Genomic DNA, 21606 nt, shown 5'->3' with positions numbered 1-21606 from the left:
TATTGTGCTTTATTTCATCTTCTGTCTCTGAATGTTTTGTTAATTCATTTTTAATGATTTTCTTAAATGATCTTATTTTATTTTATTAGAAATATCAGTTTTGTAGCTGGTACCCCTGCTAGGGTCTATAATTCTTTGTAAGAAAATATCAGTAGTGCATGGGAAGTGCATAGTTGAGCAAGCCTGGGTAGATATTCATATCAGTGGGTCTAACATACATTCTGACACAACCTCCTAATATTCACTCCAGACAAAATTTTGGACACAAGCATGTTAGCATTCTCTGAAGTGATTTTTCTTCAGTTTTCAGTAACTTCACCAACTGATGATAATGAAGTCATAATTAAACCAACTTTGCCTCAGGAACAAAAGCATTAAACTGAGTAGTCATTCTTTCTTACAGAGCCCTAGACTTCTTTTTCTGTCCCCAGTATCAACAGGTGTTTCTTCTCATCAACTCCAGCAGGATCTCCGCTCAGAGTCAAACCTTTCCATATTCATTCATATCCTCTTTTTTGGTCATATTCATACTGAAATATTTTATTTTAATTCTAGACACTCATATACCTGTTGTTTCTGCAGAGTTAATTCCAGGCTCCCTTCTGTTCACTCTGCCATCTCATTTTCCTGAAATTTTCTTTTTACCATTTTACAGCCCGATGCTGATTATACCACCCTGATTCTTGGACATGTTCCTCCTACTTCTTGCTCTGTACCAGAAAAGCAATGAGATGGCTGTTCTGCACAGCGGTTAAAATGTATTGGTTGATAATATTAAAAGCTAAGATTAAGTAAGCATCTAATGCAGTATTCTGTGCTGTTTTACATTCTTGCATTTTGTCTTCATAAGTAACGTAGAAGGTAGGTGCTATCCTAACTTTAAGAAAGAAGGAATTGAGAAAGTTTAATTTGTCTGGGATGACAAAACAGGTCCCAGAGCCAGGATTCCTATGCCAGCAGTTTGCTCTGAAGCCTGAACTCTTAGCAGTCTTTTTTTGCTTTCTATTTATTTGGGGATTCTGGGTCACTTGGAATAAGTGATATATGGTTGGCAAGATGTGAGGTTCCTTAACAATTAGGCTATGAAGGGTTCCTGAGAGAATCTTGATTGGATTCTATGACATCACTGCTTTGTATTTTTGGGCATGTCAGTTAGCTTCTCTGAGATTTGTTTTTCTCATCTGTGAAGGGCAATTGTAATATTTCTCCCCACTATGTTCTCTTCAGGTTAAATGAGATCATACAAGGGAAACTTTTTTTTTTTTTTGCAATTTTACAGATGATAATAATTGGTATTTCAATTGAGTAATCTCAAGTTAGTGTTATGTCCTTGCTCAGCCTCTACAGTCTTGCTGCTTCCTGGGGCACATAGGAAAGCTATATACATCAGTAAAATTTTCACAAGTGCCAAAGATAAATAATCATCTACATTTGTTTTTTTCTACACTCCTCAGTCTACATTGTCATCCTTGCTGCTGCCTTTTGAAATATTTCACTCTAGTTGGGGAAAGAAGAGATCCGACAAACAAAAGTCACTTCAATACATTATTTAGTGGATACAGTTTCAGATCAGGAGGAAAGGTATGATAGGCATACTTACCCTTTGTAGTGGTTAAGAGAAACATGTGCTGTTTTATAAATAAAAATCCGGAGAATTGGTTAATGTTTTGACTGAGGGCACACAGTGAATTGTTGGCAATGCCAGTTTTAAAAACCAGAGGCTGTGAGCCCCAGACCCGTTTCTGCTGGACTCTGTCATGAGTTGCTCCTGAAAAAAGGTCCAACGAAGTGAAGTTAAAAGAGTATTTGGAGACAATTAGTTAACAGAGTCCAACTATCTTCTCCTGTTTATTCTCGTGAAGAAGATACTTTACGTGGGAAAACTTCTCCATAAGTATTTGAAATGTGACTATTCATTTTTTTTCCCTTGGCCCTCATGCCACTCCACACTGATTCTTCCAAGCCTAGCCATTCTGAGACCATAAGAAAAGGGAGAACAGGGAAGAACATCTAACAGTGCCACATGAGTAACCCAACTGGCTTTTCTGAGTGCTTACTGCTTGCCAGAACTTGAATGAAAAATAAATCAATGATTAAATCATTAGTTTCTCCTACTTCCTCTGTGGAGAAAATGAACCCCTAAAATCACAATCTTATGAAATAGCATCTTTTTCTGTCTTCCTCTATTCCATTCTCTCACTTTTTAAAGTCTTAAATTTTGAGATTAATCATGGGTAAAAGGCTCTCAGGGAATTTTCAGTGTTCTTTTCAATAAATAAGAAAATAAAAGCATTTTATTATGAAATTATTATGGGACACAATTATGGGCTTTTCTTTTGGAATACATCTAAGGTGTCATAATTATTTTAAATCAGTGTTCTTGGATGACTTTCTGGGATATGAGTTTTCTCTAATTATTTATACATTTGTTTGTATGTGCATTTTCTGGGCATCTGGTCCTTTGCTGATTGCATCCAATTTACAAAATGGCCCAAGACTTCCCAATGTAAAAACAAAGACAAAAATGTAAACAGTAATGGAAGGAGAATATTATCTTATTAAGCTACACATAGAAATATAACAGTACATGCATAATGTTGGTGGGACTAGTGATTCTTTAGTTGAAGTAAGCCAGCTTATGTTTAAAATGTTTTACTTCATGAGCATAGGACTAGAGCACATACTTGCAGGCAATATCAATGCATTGTGTCAAGCTGCAATAGCCTGACACATATATATTTATGATAGGACTAGATATGCCAAGAGACTAGAAATACATTCATCTAGCAGTGATGACATACTCTCAACTAGGCAGAGCTAGAGAATTTTTTTTATGATTCTTTAATTTTTTTAATTTTGGGGAGTTGTTTTGAGAATTATTTTTTGATGATGATGATAACAACGACAAATGATTCTTTTTTTTAAGATTTTATTTATTTATTTGGCAGAGAGAGAGATCACAAGTAGGCAGAGAGGCAAGCGGAGAGAGAGAGGGAAGCAGGCTCCCTGCTGAGCAGAGAGCCTGATGCAGGGCTCAATCCCAGGACCCTGAGATCATGACCTCAGCCAAAGGCAGAGCCTTTAACCCACTGAGCCACCCAGGCGCCCCATGACAAAGGATTCTTAAAGGATGCATTTTTAAAATAACATATTGTGTTTTCTAGAGAATATCATCATAGACGGTAAATCACAGCTTAAAAAACATCAGGATGAGTGTGAACTTTAGTGTGCATCACAATGATGGACAAAATATTCTTTCTGTGTTTATAAAATACAGAAAGGATAGTAAGTTAGCATTTGCTCTGTCTCACTCTGGGGCTACAACAATAATAAAAACGCCTGGGTGGCTCAGTCAGTTAAGCATCCAACTCTTGATTTCAGCTTGGATCATCATCTCAGGGCGGTGAGATCGAAGCCCATGTGGGCCTGTGCTCAGTGTGGAGTCGGCTTGAGACTCTCTTTTCCTACCCCTCTCCCTACCCCCGTAAGAGTGGGTTAGCATAAGAGTGGCCATCCTGAAGGCTGGGAAGCCATTTTACTGAGCGTCCCTAACCAGCCCACAGGGCTTACGTGACTTGAGATAAGAGAAAGCTAAAACCTGAAAAAACAATCATATACCACCAAGGTGGTTAGGTGATGACGCAACAGAGACCAGATGTTAAAAGAAAAACAAATAGTTAACTTGCAGAGATCACAATCCTGCAAGACAGGAGTTTCCCTTGGTTTGCAAATGTCCTGGTGATTTACAACAAAAAGGCTATCTTTTCAGTGCTTGAATTTCCAGAGACAAATGGCTCAGTTCCTCAAGGCCTAAGGTCCTCCTCCCCACTATAAAACTGAGGGAGGCTGAGGCAGAAGGAAATGTAAATAAAGTTAAATTTCTTCTAAACCTAAATCTCACTTACCCGCCAGGATGGCGCCAGGGTGATGCTGGGGTGGCAAAAGTTTAAACAAAGTTAAACTGTCCAAGTGGGGCGCAAGATATGTATGTAGCTATGAAAAAGTGCCTTGAAAATGCTATATAAACCCTTGGCTTTGAGTGCTGGGGTCCTTGTTGCAACCCGCTGTGCCAGGCAGATACTTGGACCCCAGCTAGCTGGAAATAAACCTTGCTGTGTGACTTGCATTATCGAGAGTGTTCTCTGTCTAATTGAGGGGTGGTTGACTCCGTACCCTAACACCCCCTCTCTAGCTCTCTCTTAAAAATAATTATTTTTTAAAAGGATAATATTCCACTTTGTGGTAGACAGAATTTCATGTAAAATCTTCCTATTTAATGAAAATAGTAATTTCTTTTGAGATAAGTCCCATTATCTATTCCCAGTAAAAGCTGAATAAGGATTATTGATTGATTGATTGATTTTTTTTAGAAGTCTTTATTTTATAGAACAGTTTTAGAATTGAGAGGAAGGCATAGAGGCTTCCCATATACTTTCTCTTTGCATCGTCTTTCACAGAACCAGAAGTTTTTAAATTTTAATGTACTCCAGTTTATCAGTCATAAATCCTGTCTTGGGATTCTATCTAAAAACTTAGTCATAGATCCTGTCTGGGGGTTTATCTAAAAATCATCACTATGCCTAAGGTTATCTACTTTTTCTCCTAAGTTATCTTCTAAGTTTTATAGTTTTGGTTTTTGGTTTGTTTTTTACATTCACGTCTGTGATCTATTTTGAGTTAATTTTGTGTGTGTGTGAAAGTGTAAAGTATAAGACCTAGATTTGCTTTTTTTTTTTTTTTTCATTCCAACCTCATTTGCTGAAAAGACTATCTTAGCTCCATTGTATATAGCCTTTGCTCCTTTTTCAAAGATTGGCTGACTGTATTTGTGTGGGTCAATTTCTGTGTTCCTGTTACTCTGTTCTATTGATCTATTTATCTGTTCTTCTACCAATACCACATTATCTTGATTACTCTAATTTTGTAGTATGTCTTGAAGTTGGGTAGTATCAATTTTGTTATTCTTCCAATACTGTGTTGGTTATTCTGGGTCTTTTGCCTCCCCATATAAACTACAGAATATGTTTCTCAGTATCTGTAGAGTAACTACAGATTTTCACTGGAATTTCTTTGAATCTATAGATCAAGTTGTAAAGGACTGATACCTAACAATATTGAGTTTTCCTATCAGTGAACATGAAATAAGTCTCCATTTACTTAATTATATTTTTAGTTCATTCATCAGAGTTTTATAGTTTTACTCATGTAGATCTTTTACATATTTTGTTAGATTTATAGCTGAGTATTTCATTTGAGGGGTGCTAACGTATATCCTATGTTTTTTGTTTCAAATCCTACTTTCATTGCTGATATATAGGAAACCTCTTGAGGTTTTTTTTTTATTTTTTTAAAAGATTTTATTTATTTATTTGACAGATAGAGATCACAAGTAGGCAGAGAGGCAGACAGAGAGAGAGGAAGGGAAGCAGGCTCCCTGCTGAGCAGAGAGCCCAATGCAAGGCTCAATCCTAGGATGCTGGGACCATCACCTGAGCTGAAGGCAGAGGCTTTAACCCACTGAGCCACCCAGGCACCCCACCTCTTGAGTTTTGTATATTAATTCTGTAGCCTGCAGACTCGCAATAATTGGCTTTTGAATTCCAGTCATGTTTTTGTCTGTGCTTTCAGATTTTCTATATAGATGATCCTGTCATCTGCAAACACAGTTCGTACTTCCCAATTGATATACCTCTTGTTTCCTTTTCTTGTCTTACTGTATTATGTAGGGCTTCCAGTATAATGCTGAAAATACATGGTGATAGGAGACATTCTTGTCTTGTTCCTGATCCTAGAAGGAAAGGCTTCTCATCTCATAGCTATGAAATTAGCTATACAGTTTTTTGTAGATGTTCTTTATAGAGTTGAGAAAGTTCTCTATTCATAGTTTACTGAGAGTTTTTATCATGAAGAGTGTTGGATTTTATCATAAGACTTTTATGTATCAAGATGATCATGTAATTTCTTTTTTATTTTCCAGTCTATTTATGTGATGGATTATATTAATTGATTTTTTAATGTTGAACCAACCTTACATAACTGAGATAAGCCCCTCTAGTTGTGGTTTATAATTCTTTTTATACATTATTTGATTCAATTTGCTAATACTTTGTTGAGAATATTTGCATCTGTGTACATGAGAGATACTGGTCTGTAATTTCTTTTCTTGTAAATTTTTGGTTTGATTTTGGTATTAGAATAATGCTGGCCTCATACAATGAATTAGGAAGCATTATTTCTGCTTCTATCCTCTGAAAGAGATCATACAGAATTGATTATTTCTATTTTAAATGTTTTAAAGAGTTCACCAGTGAACCTATCTGGGCTGGAGCTTTTTGTTCTAGAAAGTCACTAATTGTTGATTCAGTTTCTTTGATTGTTACAGACTTACTCAGATCATATTTCTTTTTTGTGAGTTTTGACAAAATATGTCTTTCAAGGAGTTGGTGTGTTTCATTTAGGTTAAGAAAATTGTGGACAGAGAATTGTTTATAGTATTCCTGTGTTCCTTTAATTTTCAGAGTATCTTTACTACTGTCTTTTCTTTCATTTCTGATATTTGTAATTTATGTCCTTCCTCTTTTTTTCTTAATTAGACTGGCTAAGAACTTAACCAATTTCATTAAATCTTTTTGAAGAATAAGCTTTTGGCTTTGTTGATATTCTCTGTTGATTTCCTGTAATCAGTTTCATTATTGTTATTATTGTCCTTATTGTTATTATTTCCTTTTTCTACTTTTCATTTAAATTTTACTTCTTTTTCTAGTTCCATGAGATAATTAATTTTAGATCTCTCTTATTTTTATAATAAATGCATCCAGTGCTAAAAACTGCCTTCTAATCACTGCTTTTACTGTATCCCACAAATTTTGATGTCAATTGTTCATTTGAATTTAGTTGATCATATATTTTAGATTGCTATTGATGTTTCTTCTTTGACCTATGTGTTACTTAATCTCCATGTAGTTTGGCATTTTCCAACTACTTTTCTGTTACTAATTTTTAGTTGAATTCCATTATAGTATGAGAGCGGACATTATGATTTCTATTGTTTTAAATTTGTTAAGGTTTATTTTATGGTAGATTTATTTTTATAAGTATGGATTTTATAAAACACACGTCTGGGATCTAATACATACAAATTTATACTTTAGTTTCATTAGTGTTTACAGTGTTATGATTGTATTGTATTTTATAGTAATAAATGTTAATATTCAATCTATTTGTTAAATCCCCTTATATGTATTTATTTTATCTTTATTTTCTCCCTATCTGTTCTTAAACCTCAAGAAATGTGCCCTGGAAAAATTGAGGCATTTTTAAGTTGAATCAACAAACAAACAAAATGCAACAAATAAGGAATATGGATCTCAAGATGTAAGATATATATATTTTTTTAAGATTTTATTTATTTGTCCAACAGAGAGAGCAGACACTTAACCAACTGAGCTACCCAGGTGCCCACCCCACCCCCCCGGCTTTTTTTTTTTTTTTTAAGATTTTATTCATTTGTTACACACACACACAAGGAGGATGTAAGACATATTCATAAAGAGTTCTGTGGCACTCAATGCAAAAATAGACCTAAACATTTTTTTTAAGTTCATGCCAATATGAGAAGTACTATTTGAATATGATATCCATAATTAAACATTGTACCTTCAGGTATGAGGAAGCAAATGTGTTTTGGATGTGAATGAGGTAGTTTTCCCCTTAGAAGCTGTTACCAGGCTTTTGTTAGCATTTTGAACATGAACTCTCAGTTGAGTGGGTGACCAGCAGGCTCAGCCACCTGCCCATTCCCATAACTGTGCCATGGGAAACTGTTATAATATGAAAGAGCCAGTATGTGATTCTATATTATTCTTTCTAACAATTAAATAAAACCATAACTATAGTGATCTCCTACTAAAGCAAGAGAGTTTTCCTTTGAAATAAAAACAGGAACAAGTTTTTAAAGTGTATAGAAGTTTGCTCTGTGTTTTAAACAGTTTAAAAATATTCTCAAGTTTCAATTCATGGACCTCAAAATCTTTAAGCTCTACTCTGTTTACATATGAGAAATAGTGTTGAAAAAACTGAAAACCAAGTCATCAATGCAAGTGAAAAATATGGAGAAGTACTGATAGATGTCTGTTTGAAAGAAATCAGGCTTCAACTAAAAGCTAAAAAAATAAGGCAGGATATAAGAATAATTGAATCATTTAAGTCTCTTGTCTTGGATGAGGGAGGTGGGAAATTACCTAGTGAAAATTTCCCATGTTTTTAGATATTTTTACGTATTAAGATATTTTAACATGTACAAAAATAACACTAGGTAGATCATAACTTGGTTAATAAGGAATAGAAATAAAATGTTCCACATTTTTTAGGGAATGGTAGATTGATTTTTTAAAGACTTTATGTATATTTATTCTTAAGAGAGGAATAGGAAGTCATAAGTCTAAAGTAGGATTTAACATTTGATCTTTTTTGAAAGAATGATTCATGATTGACAATGTGAACAATGTGAGTCAGGGAGCTTTAGAAATAGGAAAAATGGATTCAGCGTAGCTTACAGTATTGGATCCATCATGGAGTGTCATGGGATATGATCCTGGAAAGAAGAGTTTGGGATTGGGTTGTAGAGAGCATTGAATGGCAAACTAAGGGGTTGATACTTAGTTTGGAGATAAAGAGAATTGTTAAAGTTTGCTTTATGGCTATTTTCCTAGAAATTAAAAAAAAATTGCCAAATACGTTTCTTAGGAAAAGAAATATTTGAAAAGTTTTGTGTTCTGATGTTGATTTAATTAAGTGTTCTGTTTTTCTTATAAAAAAGTAGGACTTACTAAAATCATGGAGTTTTGTCTTAATTTTCAAGTCACTCCATCTCTTCTGTCTGTGGTAATTGCTTGTATCTCATAACTTTTCACTCATTCCCAATTACCATAAGCCGCTCAGATCATTTCAGTACGCTTCTTCCAGATAAAGACTTACAGCATCTGTGCATCTATTCAAGAAACTATAGTTTTTACTACAGATAGTGTTTTGAATTCAGAGGTTGCAAAGTCCAATATGTTTGAGCTAAGTGGATAATGCAAATGAGCAAAAAGAATCAGGTTGTGAGGTCTAAATCAGTAGTTCTTAGCTCTAGCTGCAGAGTCATATCACCTGGGGAACTTCTAAAAGTTCCAGAGGAGATTTTAACATACAGATAAGAGCAAGAGCCACTATAAATCAATATTCTCAAATGTATGTGAGTAGAAGAATCACTGGAGAGATCTTTTTTGTCTTGTTTTATTTGTTGTTAAGGAATAGTCCCAATCATTAACATAGACAAGAAATTATAAAAGAAAATAAGAACTGTGTGGATCCCAAGGACCTTTGTTTTTACTAAAGAATATCCCCAATACACACATCTGATGATTAAGAAGCAAATGGCTTGTGGACCACAGTTTGAGATATATAAATCCCTGAAACTTTTATCTGATATGTAACCGCTATATACAAGCCCACTTATGTAATGAGGTTGTGAAATTTATCAAAACACTGATGTGACCATTCATTTATAACTTTATCATAATAATCATAATTTACCAATAGTCTAGTGACTTGAGAAACAAAGTCTAGTTTGGAGTGAGTCCTTTCAATGCAGGAGTCCCAGATGTGTTCCTTGTTTTGTACAATACCTAGCATAGAGCATATGCGTATTGGTCTTTAATTCCTGAATAACCATATTTAGAAAGAAAAGCCACAAGGCATTTAAGTCATAGTAAAAATATGTAGCATTTATTGCCTCTCTTCATATTACTGGGCATTTTGCTGCTCAAGACACATAGGTCTGTTTATGTAATGAGAACCTTTAAAATAGTTTTAATTTTAGATGCAAGGAAACATATCCTCAAAGAGATTGAGCAGTGTGCCCAAGGTCATCTGCTCAATGTGATCTATTTATACATAACACTTTTGTTTAAAAATGGAAGCTTAAAACAAAGAACATTTATTATTTCTAGCCTTGCTGGGGAGGTGGGGTGACAGGAATCTGGGAACAGCTGCAGCTTATTTGCATGGATCTGGCTCCGAGTTTTTCCCGAAGCTGCAATCAAGGTGTCAACTAGTGTGCAATCATTTTAAGCTTGACTGAGTTTGCAGAATACACTTCCAGACTCACATTATGGCTGTTGGCAGGAGATTTAATTTCCTTGGCATGTGGTTCTAGTGGCATGGTTTTTCCTAGGGTATGAAATCCAAGGAAGAAGAATACACCCAAGATAGAATTCAGTTTTTATAAGCTGATACTGGGAGGAATATGCCTTCTTTTCTGCCATATTCTATTTATTAGAAAAGAGTCCAATGCACATTGAAGAGTAGGGAATTTAAAGGCTCACCTTTTAAAAAGAATGTCTGAGAATGTGTGGACATATGTCAAAAATGTTAAATTATTAACAAATAGCTGACATAACAATATCATTTTATGCATTGGAAACGAATTGTCAAAAACAAGTCCTATTGTTTCTTGTAAGATAATATCAGAATGATAAAAACCTAACAATGTTCTTTTTATTTGGGGAATAGAAGCATTTCATGAGTTACTAATAAGCATTGGACACAATTCATTTGTTCAACATAATTGGAGTTTTGTATCATTAATGGGGCTGAGTTCTTTGGATACAGTGTAGTAGAGGAGATAAATAAGCATGGCCTGGGTGGCTCAGTCAGTTAAACATCTGTCTTTGGCTCAGGTCATGATGGAATTGAACCCTTCATTGGGCTCTCTGTTCAGCAGGGATCCTGCTTGTCCCTCTCCCTCTGCCTGCTGCTTTGCCTGTTTGTGTGTGCACGCTCTCTCTCTCTCTCTGTGTGTGTGTGTCAAATAAATAAATAAATAAATAAATAAAATCTTTTTTAAAAAATAGAGGAGATTAATGTAAGAAGAGTTAACAGAGTAGGTGATAGCAATCCTATGACAAGAATGATCAAAATAATGTGGGAACACAGAAGAACTGACCAAATTTGTAGGATGGAGAAAATTGGAGGAGGGACTAGGAAAGTCATCCCGGTGGAATTAATTCTTAAACCAACTATTATGAGAAATCATTTGGAGAATATACTTGAGTACAAGTGCACTCCCGAGAGAGAGAGAGAGAGAGAGACACCTCCAGACAAGGAGATAGCATTCCAGAGGAAGGGCACAGCTTGGGCAGATACTTTAGAAAAATCAGAAAGAAATGAAATGGTCTGCAGGCCCAGGGAACTCGTAGAGGTATGTTACGGTTGTAGGTTGCAGAGGACAGGGAATGAAGGCCTAAAAAGGTAAGGCCAGAAACATAGAGAAATGAATGGAATAACTTGCTTTCCACGAGGGAGTTTGGATTTTATTGTAGACCAGTGTTTTTCAATTTTAGTAAGGTACATCCCACTATCACAATTTTTGCCAAGTCTCTGTACTGTCCATGTATTATTTATGCAATATTTAAACTATAGTCTCATTTTACTTGAATATACTTATCTCAAAATGAAACATCTTGGCTTGGATATACTATATTTATTTTTTAAGACACACATTAAATATACCACCTGTTTTGATAATGAAATAGGATGCAGAAGGGACACATAGTACACATAGGACACACTTGCCAATTGCATGTGCCTTGAACTGTGCTGGCCCACAAATAAATGTTTTCTTGAGGCAAAGTCCCATTAAAAAAAAAAAAAAGCGTTTGTCTACTGCATGAAGATCATGGTAGCCCCAAGCTAAGCAGCACAGAGTAAGAGCAATCTTGATTCGGGAGGACCCTGCTGGTGCATTTTATGAATTCCCAATAGAAAGAAGCTAAGCGTGCTGTCTTTCTAGCCCATAGGAAGAAGGTAGAAACATTATTTGAAGTTTTGGAAACTTTTTTGCCTCAATTTTGCTTCTTGTTTTGTCTAAGTTTACCTAGAATACTCTGATTAGTGATGAATACTATAAAGTGTGCTGCCTTCTTTCAAGACATTATGGTTATTAGTTATTAGCTTCATCTCAGAAAAAGCTTACTTTGTAACCTTAATATTTAAGTTACCTGAACCATGGTAAAGGTCCCTAAGTTGGTATTAGAGACATGCTCAGTCTTAGATATATTTACAGGTTTCATATACTGCATGTAGTTTCTGGAAACCTGGCAGGGACAGTTAGAAAATGATCTTACATGTGGTTTCTCTTTAATAGAGAGAACTTGAACTAGATCAACAAGAGCTTCAAGGAATGTAAGATTTTCAGTTTGGGATATGTTCAAGATACTCTAAAATGGGTGGCGTCTCAGCAATATTGCTTAAATGATAACATTGAAATGACATAGGAAAAGAAAAGGATGTACCTGCTTCAACTCATTTTTCTCCAGCTCATAAATGTACCTCATATTATTTAATAGTGTAATGAGAATTAAAGAAAAGTTGCAGTCCTTTTTACCTTAGGGATTGAGCTTCAATGTTTGATTTAAATAGGTTTTGCAATGTTTCCAGTTCTCAGAGGCAAAAAGCATTTACACACACACACACACACACGCACACACACTTTATACATACTGAGGAAATGAAAGGTAACCGTGACAATTGGCACTGGGATCTTGTGCTCAGTTTCCAATGCTATACCTTCTTACTTATTTTTTTTTAACAGGTGTAGTTTATTTAACAGCATGGCACTGTATAGGAACTATGAGAGGAGAGAATGAGTAGAAAATAAGTCCTAGAACAGAGGAGAGAAACTTCTGCCAGCTTTTTCAGATTAAAACTGAATTTGGCAATAATTTGTGGAATTTTCATTTGATATTACATCAATGTTTATTGTATGGTATTTTAGACCCAGATGAATTGTTGGCAGATACTTGATTTAAAAATAAAATCCTTAAATCATTCATTTCCTGCTGTATCAGTCACGGCGAACACACATCATTGTCACTCTGGCTAAGATGCACCAACGCATCAAGCCATCTGGAAAGATTGGCTTTGTATGCAGTATCCTTATTCCTGTGGTGTTTTTTCAAGAAGGGTAGTCTAGCTTGCCTCCAGATATTAGACGTTGCAGAGTTTCTGAGGTCTCTGGACCAAGTGGCTGCTTTTCCCATCAAGCACCAATCCTCACATCTGCCCTCCTACAATGGATGGACTTAGAATATAAAGTGATATGATTACATCTCTTTGATATAAGAAAATTTACGGATATCTTAAAAATATGAGCCGTATTCATCTGGGAGAAGACAATCAAAGCAAAAGTAGGAAGGCTTTAAAGTTATTATGACAAGTGCAAATGCACATATTAATCTGATCGCTTTTTCTTTGACTCCCTCAGAAAGATGTATATTGGCTTCTTCCTTTCTGCTTCACGGTACTTGGCTTATTCAAGTAGTATAGCTGTTATTATCATCTACCTTATTTACTTACATAAGGGTTTATCTGCCTACTTACCTGTATGAGGGTTCTCTACATGAAGTTGATTAAAGAAATTTGAGAATATTGGCTATAAGAATCTGTTTATTCTTTTCAGTACCTACCAATAAATGTCCTTGCTCAAACAGACATTCAAAATTTATCGAATAAAATTGCATGATTTCAACCTTGAGAGATCAGAGATTTAAACAAATAGAACTCTTTCACTGTACAAATGAGTAAATTAAAGTTCAGAGGAGTGTGACCTTCCCAGAGTCACCTGAGCAGTCAGTGGAGAGTATTTGAACCGCCACTCTCAGCTGGCTCGAAGTCATTGCTATGATTTAGCATCTTATTTTCTTATAACTTCTTGCCATTTCTGACATTTTCTTAATAGTTATACAGTATTGAGGCAATAATTTTTAATACATGCATAAAAGGTGGTATTGTTAAAACACCAGCTGAATATGCAGAAGTACTCTAAGCAATATGGTACTTCATTCCAGTTTTTCCCTCTGAAGTAAATTGTAATTGTTTTTGCCTGCTGACCCCTTCCATGTCTCAAGTAAATAAGTAGACGTGAGAAGTTTTTTTTTTATTTTATTTTGTTTTGTTTTTTGGTGTGTCACAGATAGTTCTCGCTGTTAGAATTTCAGGCTGTCCAATTATGCATTTGACTTATTTACACTGAGTTTTTAGAATGTACTAGGAAAAGGTCAGAGTAGTTCTAATTGGTCTCTTTTGCAATGTAGAATGAAGTTATGAATACCAATAATGTGACTAGGGGCACCAGGCAGGGCAATGGTCGAACTTTAAGAGGTGCCAAGAATAACTGTTAAGCTACTCCCTCTACTTTATCTTTAAAAACTGTTAATTCAGTCACAGGGTCCTTTGATCTAGGCCCTGTAGTTACACGTTTTATTTTGATAAATAATTTCTGTTAAAGTCAAAATGTACCAGGTCATTGAATTTATTTTACTCAGGCTACTGCAGTAGGGTGTGTGTGCCAAACCAAGGAGGGAGTGTCTCAGCAGGGTGTTTGCCTTAAACTTTATAGGGACAGGTAAACAAGTTGCAGGAAGAGTGAGTCACAGGATTGTTTTATGCTCAGAGGATGTCTCATTCAGTTTACTAAATAGGAAATGTTTATCTCTGCCTTAGCTAGTTTCAGGGGGACAGAGTTCTCACTTTAGTTAATTGCTTATGAGAATAAAGAATAAAAAATTAGCTCGGGGTCAAAGAGGAAGGGTCTGTCTGCCCTTTTCAGCAAGTTCAGATGAAAGGGGAAAGGTCTGTGTTTAGACTTGTCATTTATTAATGGGATGTTAGTGTTGAAGAAAAATGTACATGAATCATAATGAAAACCATCCCTCCCTCTCGGGTAGTTTACCTTGAGGAAGATTTATTTTTCTTCCACTCCCCTGTCACCTTTCTATAAGACACAAATATCAGACCAGCTTACACAGTCATCTTAAGAAAGCTGTATTACTTTCCTGAGGTTGCTGTAACAAATTACAGATCACTACAAACTTGGTGGCTTAAAATAGTGGAAATTATCCTCTCATGATACTGGAGGCCAGAAGTCCCAAAACAAAGTAACTGGACTACAGTCAAGGTGTGGCAGGGCTGCCCTGCTTTTAGAGGCTCTAGAGACAAATCACTTCCTTGCTTTTGTTAGTTTCTGGTGACTTTCTCCATCCCCTTGGCATGTGCCATCATCCTCTGTTCTTCAGGGCCAACATCTTTAAGTCTCTCTGTTCATCATCTCACTGCCTTTACTTTGTTTATCAAATTTCTTTTGCCTCCCTCTTATAAAACCTAGGATTGTGTGGAGGAACCACCTGGAGAATCCAGTTAATCTCTACATCTTAAAATCTTTAATTTAATCGTATCTGCAAACACCATTTTTCCATCAAAAAATAACATTTAAAAGTTCCAACGATTAGAGCCTGATATCTTCAGGGGCCATCATTTAGCCTTTTATAGACTCATACATTTATTTTCCCAAGTTCTTACAGCTAATAAGTGATAAATGAATCCTATCCTGGAATGGGCACTTTGCTCTTTTCCTTAACTGTGTCAATCAAGAAAGGGGCCAAGAGATTAATTCAGAATTGTTTAGCACTTACTATATATTTCCCAGTGGTTGTTACATCCATTATCTCATGTTACGTTTGAGTCAATATTTAGAGAATAATTGGCAGTATTCTTACTTTACAAATGAGGAATAAAAGGCAAATCAGTTTTGTCTGTGCTTTATAAGTGTGATGAAGTTTTCAGTAATCCAGAGAAATGGAAAAAAAAGAACATGGAAAATTGAAATAATTGTGTTAGGGGCATTTCCATTAATCCGTCTTTTTTCCTCTCTCTACCCCCCCAACTTCAGTTCAAAGAATAATCACATATTTTGAAAGAATTGATCACTCTTTAAATATTATGGAAGTTAAAATGCCCTTTTTTCTATGAAATAGTGTTGAAATATTCTTTGTTCTGTTTGTTGGTTTATTTGTTTTCATGTCAATTTTATGTTAGCAATTCAGATTTTTGTTATTACTGCTTAATTTCACTTTTGCATAAGATATCACAGTCCAGGAAATTCTGTGTGCATTAATTTACTACATTATCACAACCAGAGACATTGTGACTCACATTCCATTACTTGTCTCCAAAGCCTGTTTGCTCCCACTGCAAAGGAGTCCTGCTGATTACTGGAGACAAGAAACAGTGAGACCTCCATTTCCCCACCACAGGCTATTTTGTAGTGTTTTCATGCAAAGAGGTAAATAATTGACAGAGTTTGTAATATATAATTTTGTACTTTCTTTGTGAGTGCTGTGTTCTATTATGATTAGCAAGGTGGCAGTTCATTGTCAAAAAGAACAGAAATAAACTGATTCTTCTTGTGGTGTTGGTTGGAAGTATGTTTGTAGGAGACCAGGAGTGTAATCATTGTAATAAAGATACATTCTTGACTCATTCCATTTCATAACTTACAGACCCAGCCGTGCCCTTCCCTAGGTTTCCTGTATAATTGAATTGACGAGCTGCGTATTGAAGTAGCTGAATTTGTGCATGATTTTTCTAATCAAACTGCATATTTTATTACTTGAATTTCCATATATAGGTAGTTGCTAAAAGATTGAATTTTTAAATAATTAAGATGGTTTGAAGAACTGAGCCTACTCTCTGATTTTTCTATTTTTGCAACAATTCTCAAGCTTAAGTATTTTTTTAATTTTTTTTAAATACAGAAAGTAGTTGCTTTGTATAACCAGTCAGTCTATACACCTCATTACATTTATACCTATACTTAAAAAAGCCAAATTTCTATTGTACATCTTATTTGAAAGGAGAAAAGTGAGATCTGAAAATTTCCTTTCTTTAAGAAAATTAACTTGGGATTCAATTTGACATAGGTTGTAGGAGAATCCTATTTCCAGGTGTTGTTCCATTTGAAAACTTATAGTTAAGAAATGTAAGAACTTGTGCTTTGCCCTTATAGGCCAACTCTGTAGAGACAAACAGTTGCTTTTTATCTGGCCATGTATTTTGGGAAAGTGATAGGTCACCCATGCTTCCATTAGAAAGGGGAAGATTTAGATAGAGAGATACGTGGGTGTGTGTTTATAATTTTCAAATCCAACCAAGATATCAAACGAAAAAGGAAGAAAGAAGGAAAGGAAGGAGAGCAAGAAAAAGAGAGATACTGACCTACAGTACTTTGAAATGTCTACTACTTTAAACATCTTTGCCTATACCCTTAAAACAATGATAAAGATTACATATTCTTATCCTGATTTTTACTGTTGATAAAACTGAATTCCAAAGCCATTAAATCCTTTATCTAAGGGCATACCACAAATAAGTGGCAAGCATGAAATTTAAACACAGGTGTGTCTGATGCTAGTGCTCATATTTCTTCCTCACACATACCCCACTTTGTGCTGGCTCTTTTCTAGGGAATGTGGATGCTGCAAAGGTAGGCACTTTTCAGGATGCAAATAGCAGAGTCTTTAGAGTTAGGTAAGATCGTTCAGATTATTATTAGATATTGACATGGTGCAATCAGTTTAGGCATTCTTAAACAGTTCAACCCAATTAAGTATTCTAGTTTCCTCTTCTGTTCAGTGAGGAGAAAGGATGGAAGAGAGGGAAGTACAAGATGATACAAGGTCTACTATCTTAAGAAAAATATGTATAACGGTATTAAGAGCTAAGTGTAGAACAGGCATGGATCCTCAAAATTCTTAATAAGTACTAACTCCCAGTACTTCAGAATCTGACTACATTTAGAAATAGGATCTTTAAAGAGGTAATAAATTTTGAACTAGATTATTATGGTGAACTCTAGTCAATATGACTGGTGGCCTTTTAAAAACAGGAGATTGGGACGCAGGTATGCATAGAGGAAAGACCATGCAAAGATAGAACCAGAGGAGAGGCCTCAGAAGAAACAAACCTGCCTTGATCTCACATGTCCTGACTCTAGAACTGTGAGGAACTAAATTTCTGTTGTTTAGGCCACCCGGTCTGTGATATTTTGTTGTGATAGGCCTAACAAACTAATAAATATGGTTAATGTTATTAAACTCTTTATTGAATTTTTTTTAATGAGAGTTCATGTTGATTGTTGTAGATTTAGAAAATGCTATAAAGTATGAATATAAGTAAAAATACCACTCTACCTTACTCTATCATCCAGAGATATCCATCATTATATCATTAGCAGATTGTAGAATTTTCTCTTAACCCTCTCTTTCTCTGTTTCTCAATTATCCTGGCATTTATTTTCTGTGGTTTGGGATCTATAATAAGTGATAAAAAAGCAAAAGCTAAGCAGATATTGTCTGTGTCCTTTGATGAGGGCATGCTAAGCACAGTTCTCCCCATGTCCTATAGCATCCCCACTCCTGTTCATCCTCCCCAGGTGTGCAGAAACCTGAGAGCCAGTAGTACTTAAAGGATCCACAATTAGGAATTGATAATCATAGTTATTTCTGCTAACCCCAGTAGCCACCACAAAAAATAGAAAGCAGCATGACTTTCTCTCTAAAAATACCATCTGTATCCTACCAACTAGAGATAGCTATATTTTCATTTTTATGTGTACTATGTTTCCCTTAATTACAACATTTGCTACACGTTTCTATATTATATTGTTTTAGAATAAACACTTCTACATTTCTAAATGATGTTTATAGACATTATGATTATAAAATATATCAGAATATTATATCATTATTAATTAACCATGCTATTTTTGTTCTACCATTGACTCATTTTCTACTTATTTTCCTGTTATACAAATCACTTAATAAATACCTCTGAGTGCAAGTTTCTTACAGATTATTTAATTTAAAGAGAAATACATCAAAATAAAATGACTAGATCATAAACATATTTATAAACTTTCATCTCTTTTAAAGCCAGTTTCCTGGGTTCATGTGTGAATTTATTTTCACACTGGCATTGGAAGAAAGAGAAAGTTTTTATGATTCTAGCCAAGGGTAAGCATATTTATTTTGTTTGCTTAACAGGAAAAACACATTTGTTTTAGTGACTATTGATTATTTTATTTTGGTTAGATTAAGTGAGGATGGCATTAAACCAAACCACTGTGGTTTACCAGACCATTGTTTCTTTGCTTCTAAACTTTAGTTCTTAATTTTGTCTTATGCATCAGAGACATTCTTTTTAGATGTTCTTATTCCTTTTCCCTCCCTCTTCCTTCAGTAATCTACTGACTTGTTAAAGTCCTGAGGTACACAGTAGGTAGTGGTGGAGGGAAGTGAGGTCTCTGCTATTATTCTGATTTAGGTTTTGATCTTAATCATGAACTCTACTCCTGGCCTTTCATATGTGGCCTTCTGGTTATCTTCTGCCTTTAACAGAGAGATAAAGAAACAGTTGTAATAAAAAACAGTTGTAACTGTTTTCTCAGTCCTTAATTTTACCATTTCTCCAGAAATGAAGTTCTTCTATAAGAGGGTAGAAATCCCCCCAGTGTCTGCAGCACCCCTGGCTTTCAGTGATCCTGCTAGTCTGTACTTGACTTCCACCAATTTGTTAGCTATTCTATTTGAACTCTAGTTCTAGGAGCCTAGTTGTGTCTATCCTAGGTCATACTTGCTTATGTTTTCTCTGTCCTGGGAGGTAGTATCTCCCCTTGTATTTTGAGCTAGTTGTTTGCTCTGTGACCTCAGCTACTTAAAGGACTTTTTAAAAACAAATCTTGCATTTTTTTCAGCTATCTATATTTGAGTATAATCAGCAAATTTGGAAGATATTTTAAAAATATGTGATAATTTGATATACATTATGAAAGGATTCTCCCTCATTGAATTAATTAACACAACCATCACCTCACATATCTACCTGTGTGTGTGTGTGTGTGTGAACATTTAAGTTCTATTCTCTTAGCAAACTTCAATTATACAACACAGTGTTATAAACTATAATCATCATGTTATACATAAGATCCTCAGACCTTAGTCATCTTATAAAAGTCTTACATTTAAAGTTAGTGTTCTCCCTTTTTATTTTAAGGGTGGAAATAACTCTCTTTCCAGCTTTCTATACCCTTGGGCACTTCCTAATCTTTCCTGTAGTAAATTTTTATTAAGTGTTTTCCAAAATTCTGAGACAGGGAGAGCTTGTGATATTAGATTAAATAGAGGTTAATAATAATATTGAATGAATCACAATCAAACATATTTCTATCACTCTTAAGAAATTCTCTTCACATCAAAAGAAAAATTATCTTAAGTTCCAGTAAGAAGTTTTGAGTTGTGTTTTCCAGCTTAAAATTGTTTTTGTTTCTTACTTAAATATTATGAATATTATTAATAATTATAACCATTTAAATTTGTTCTATGAATTGTACTTATGAGGAGTAAAAATGTTAGTGGAAAATGATATTTTCTTCCTATTTTATATGCTTATGCTTATGGAAAATCTCAAATCCTGGATGATAAAAAAATGAGAATGATGGTTGCTAAAAATATCACCTGATTATAGTTGAACAAACTCAAGTAAACTAAATAGACAAAAGTATTGGCTTTTCCAGTGGTTCTTGCATATAGTGTGAAAGTAGGCCATAAGGATGATTGGGAGGAAGATATGTATATATTTGTGTATCATCAGTATGGTAGGAGGAGATCAACAATAGAGGGTTAGTCTGTAGATATATAGGGTATGAAAAAAAACATGGTTTTCCTCCCTTCCATAAAGACAGGTATTTTTCCCTTTAGGAGTTTTCCATTTAGATCCCTGGAGACTTCCATTATTAAGGATACTGGGGACTGATGAAATCCCATGTTGCTTGAAGGTGTTTCTGGGAGGCATTTGCATGACTGGTTTAAGCATCTTATAAATCTTCCAAAATCTTGGGACAGATCTCAACACTACACAGATTCTATGATTTAGAGGAGTTTATTAATAATCCATAAATCACTTTTGTCCCTAAAAGTTTGTAATTGAATATATTAGTTCAGAAGGTTTGTAAAACCATATGGTTTGGGGTACACTAGCTTTGTATATAGAGATTATTTATTCTTAAAATTTCCCCCTCAGTAGGGAATTTCAGATGATATGTGGCACATAGATTTTTTTGCATGTAGTTTTGCAATGTACACTGTTCACATAAAACACACTAATGTAGTTATTTTTTTTTCTTTTCTAAGTAAATTCTACATCCATTGTGTCGCTTGAACTCACAACCCTGAGATCAAGAGTCACATGCTCTACCAACTGAGCCAGCCAGGTACCCTCAATTGCTGCTTAATGTAGTTCTTGATACATTAAAATAAGATGGCCACTGCTTTTGGCTATTTACATGTCTTTTCTAATAATCCAGTTAGTGTATTCCTAATTTGTAAGTGTTTCTATTCTAAGATGAAAAAATACTCCTTTTGGTACACAAGTAAATGGTAGATTCTTGATTTTTGAAATGGTCATTAAAATAAAATTAAAGCATGCATTCAAGCATTTATTTTTCTTTCATATATATCCATCTCAAACTTGGGAAAAGTATACAATTTTGTATTTGCATTTAGCTCTTGTTTAAAGTTACCATCTAAAAAGTATTGAGGGAGCACCTGGCGGGGGGCTCAGTCAGTGAAGCATCTGCTTTAGACTCAGGCCATGATCCTGGGAGGGTCTGCTTCTCCTTCTCCCTCTGCTACTTCATCCGAATCCTGCCTGCTCATGCTCTCTCTCTCACTC

Source organism: Lontra canadensis, unplaced genomic scaffold (genome assembly GCF_010015895.1).
Source record: "Lontra canadensis isolate GAN:19392208 unplaced genomic scaffold, GSC_riverotter_1.0 scaffold74, whole genome shotgun sequence".
Classification (NCBI taxonomy): domain Eukaryota; kingdom Metazoa; phylum Chordata; class Mammalia; order Carnivora; family Mustelidae; genus Lontra; species Lontra canadensis.
The sequence above is the reverse complement of the archived record's forward strand: the minus strand, read 5'-3'. Positions refer to the sequence as shown.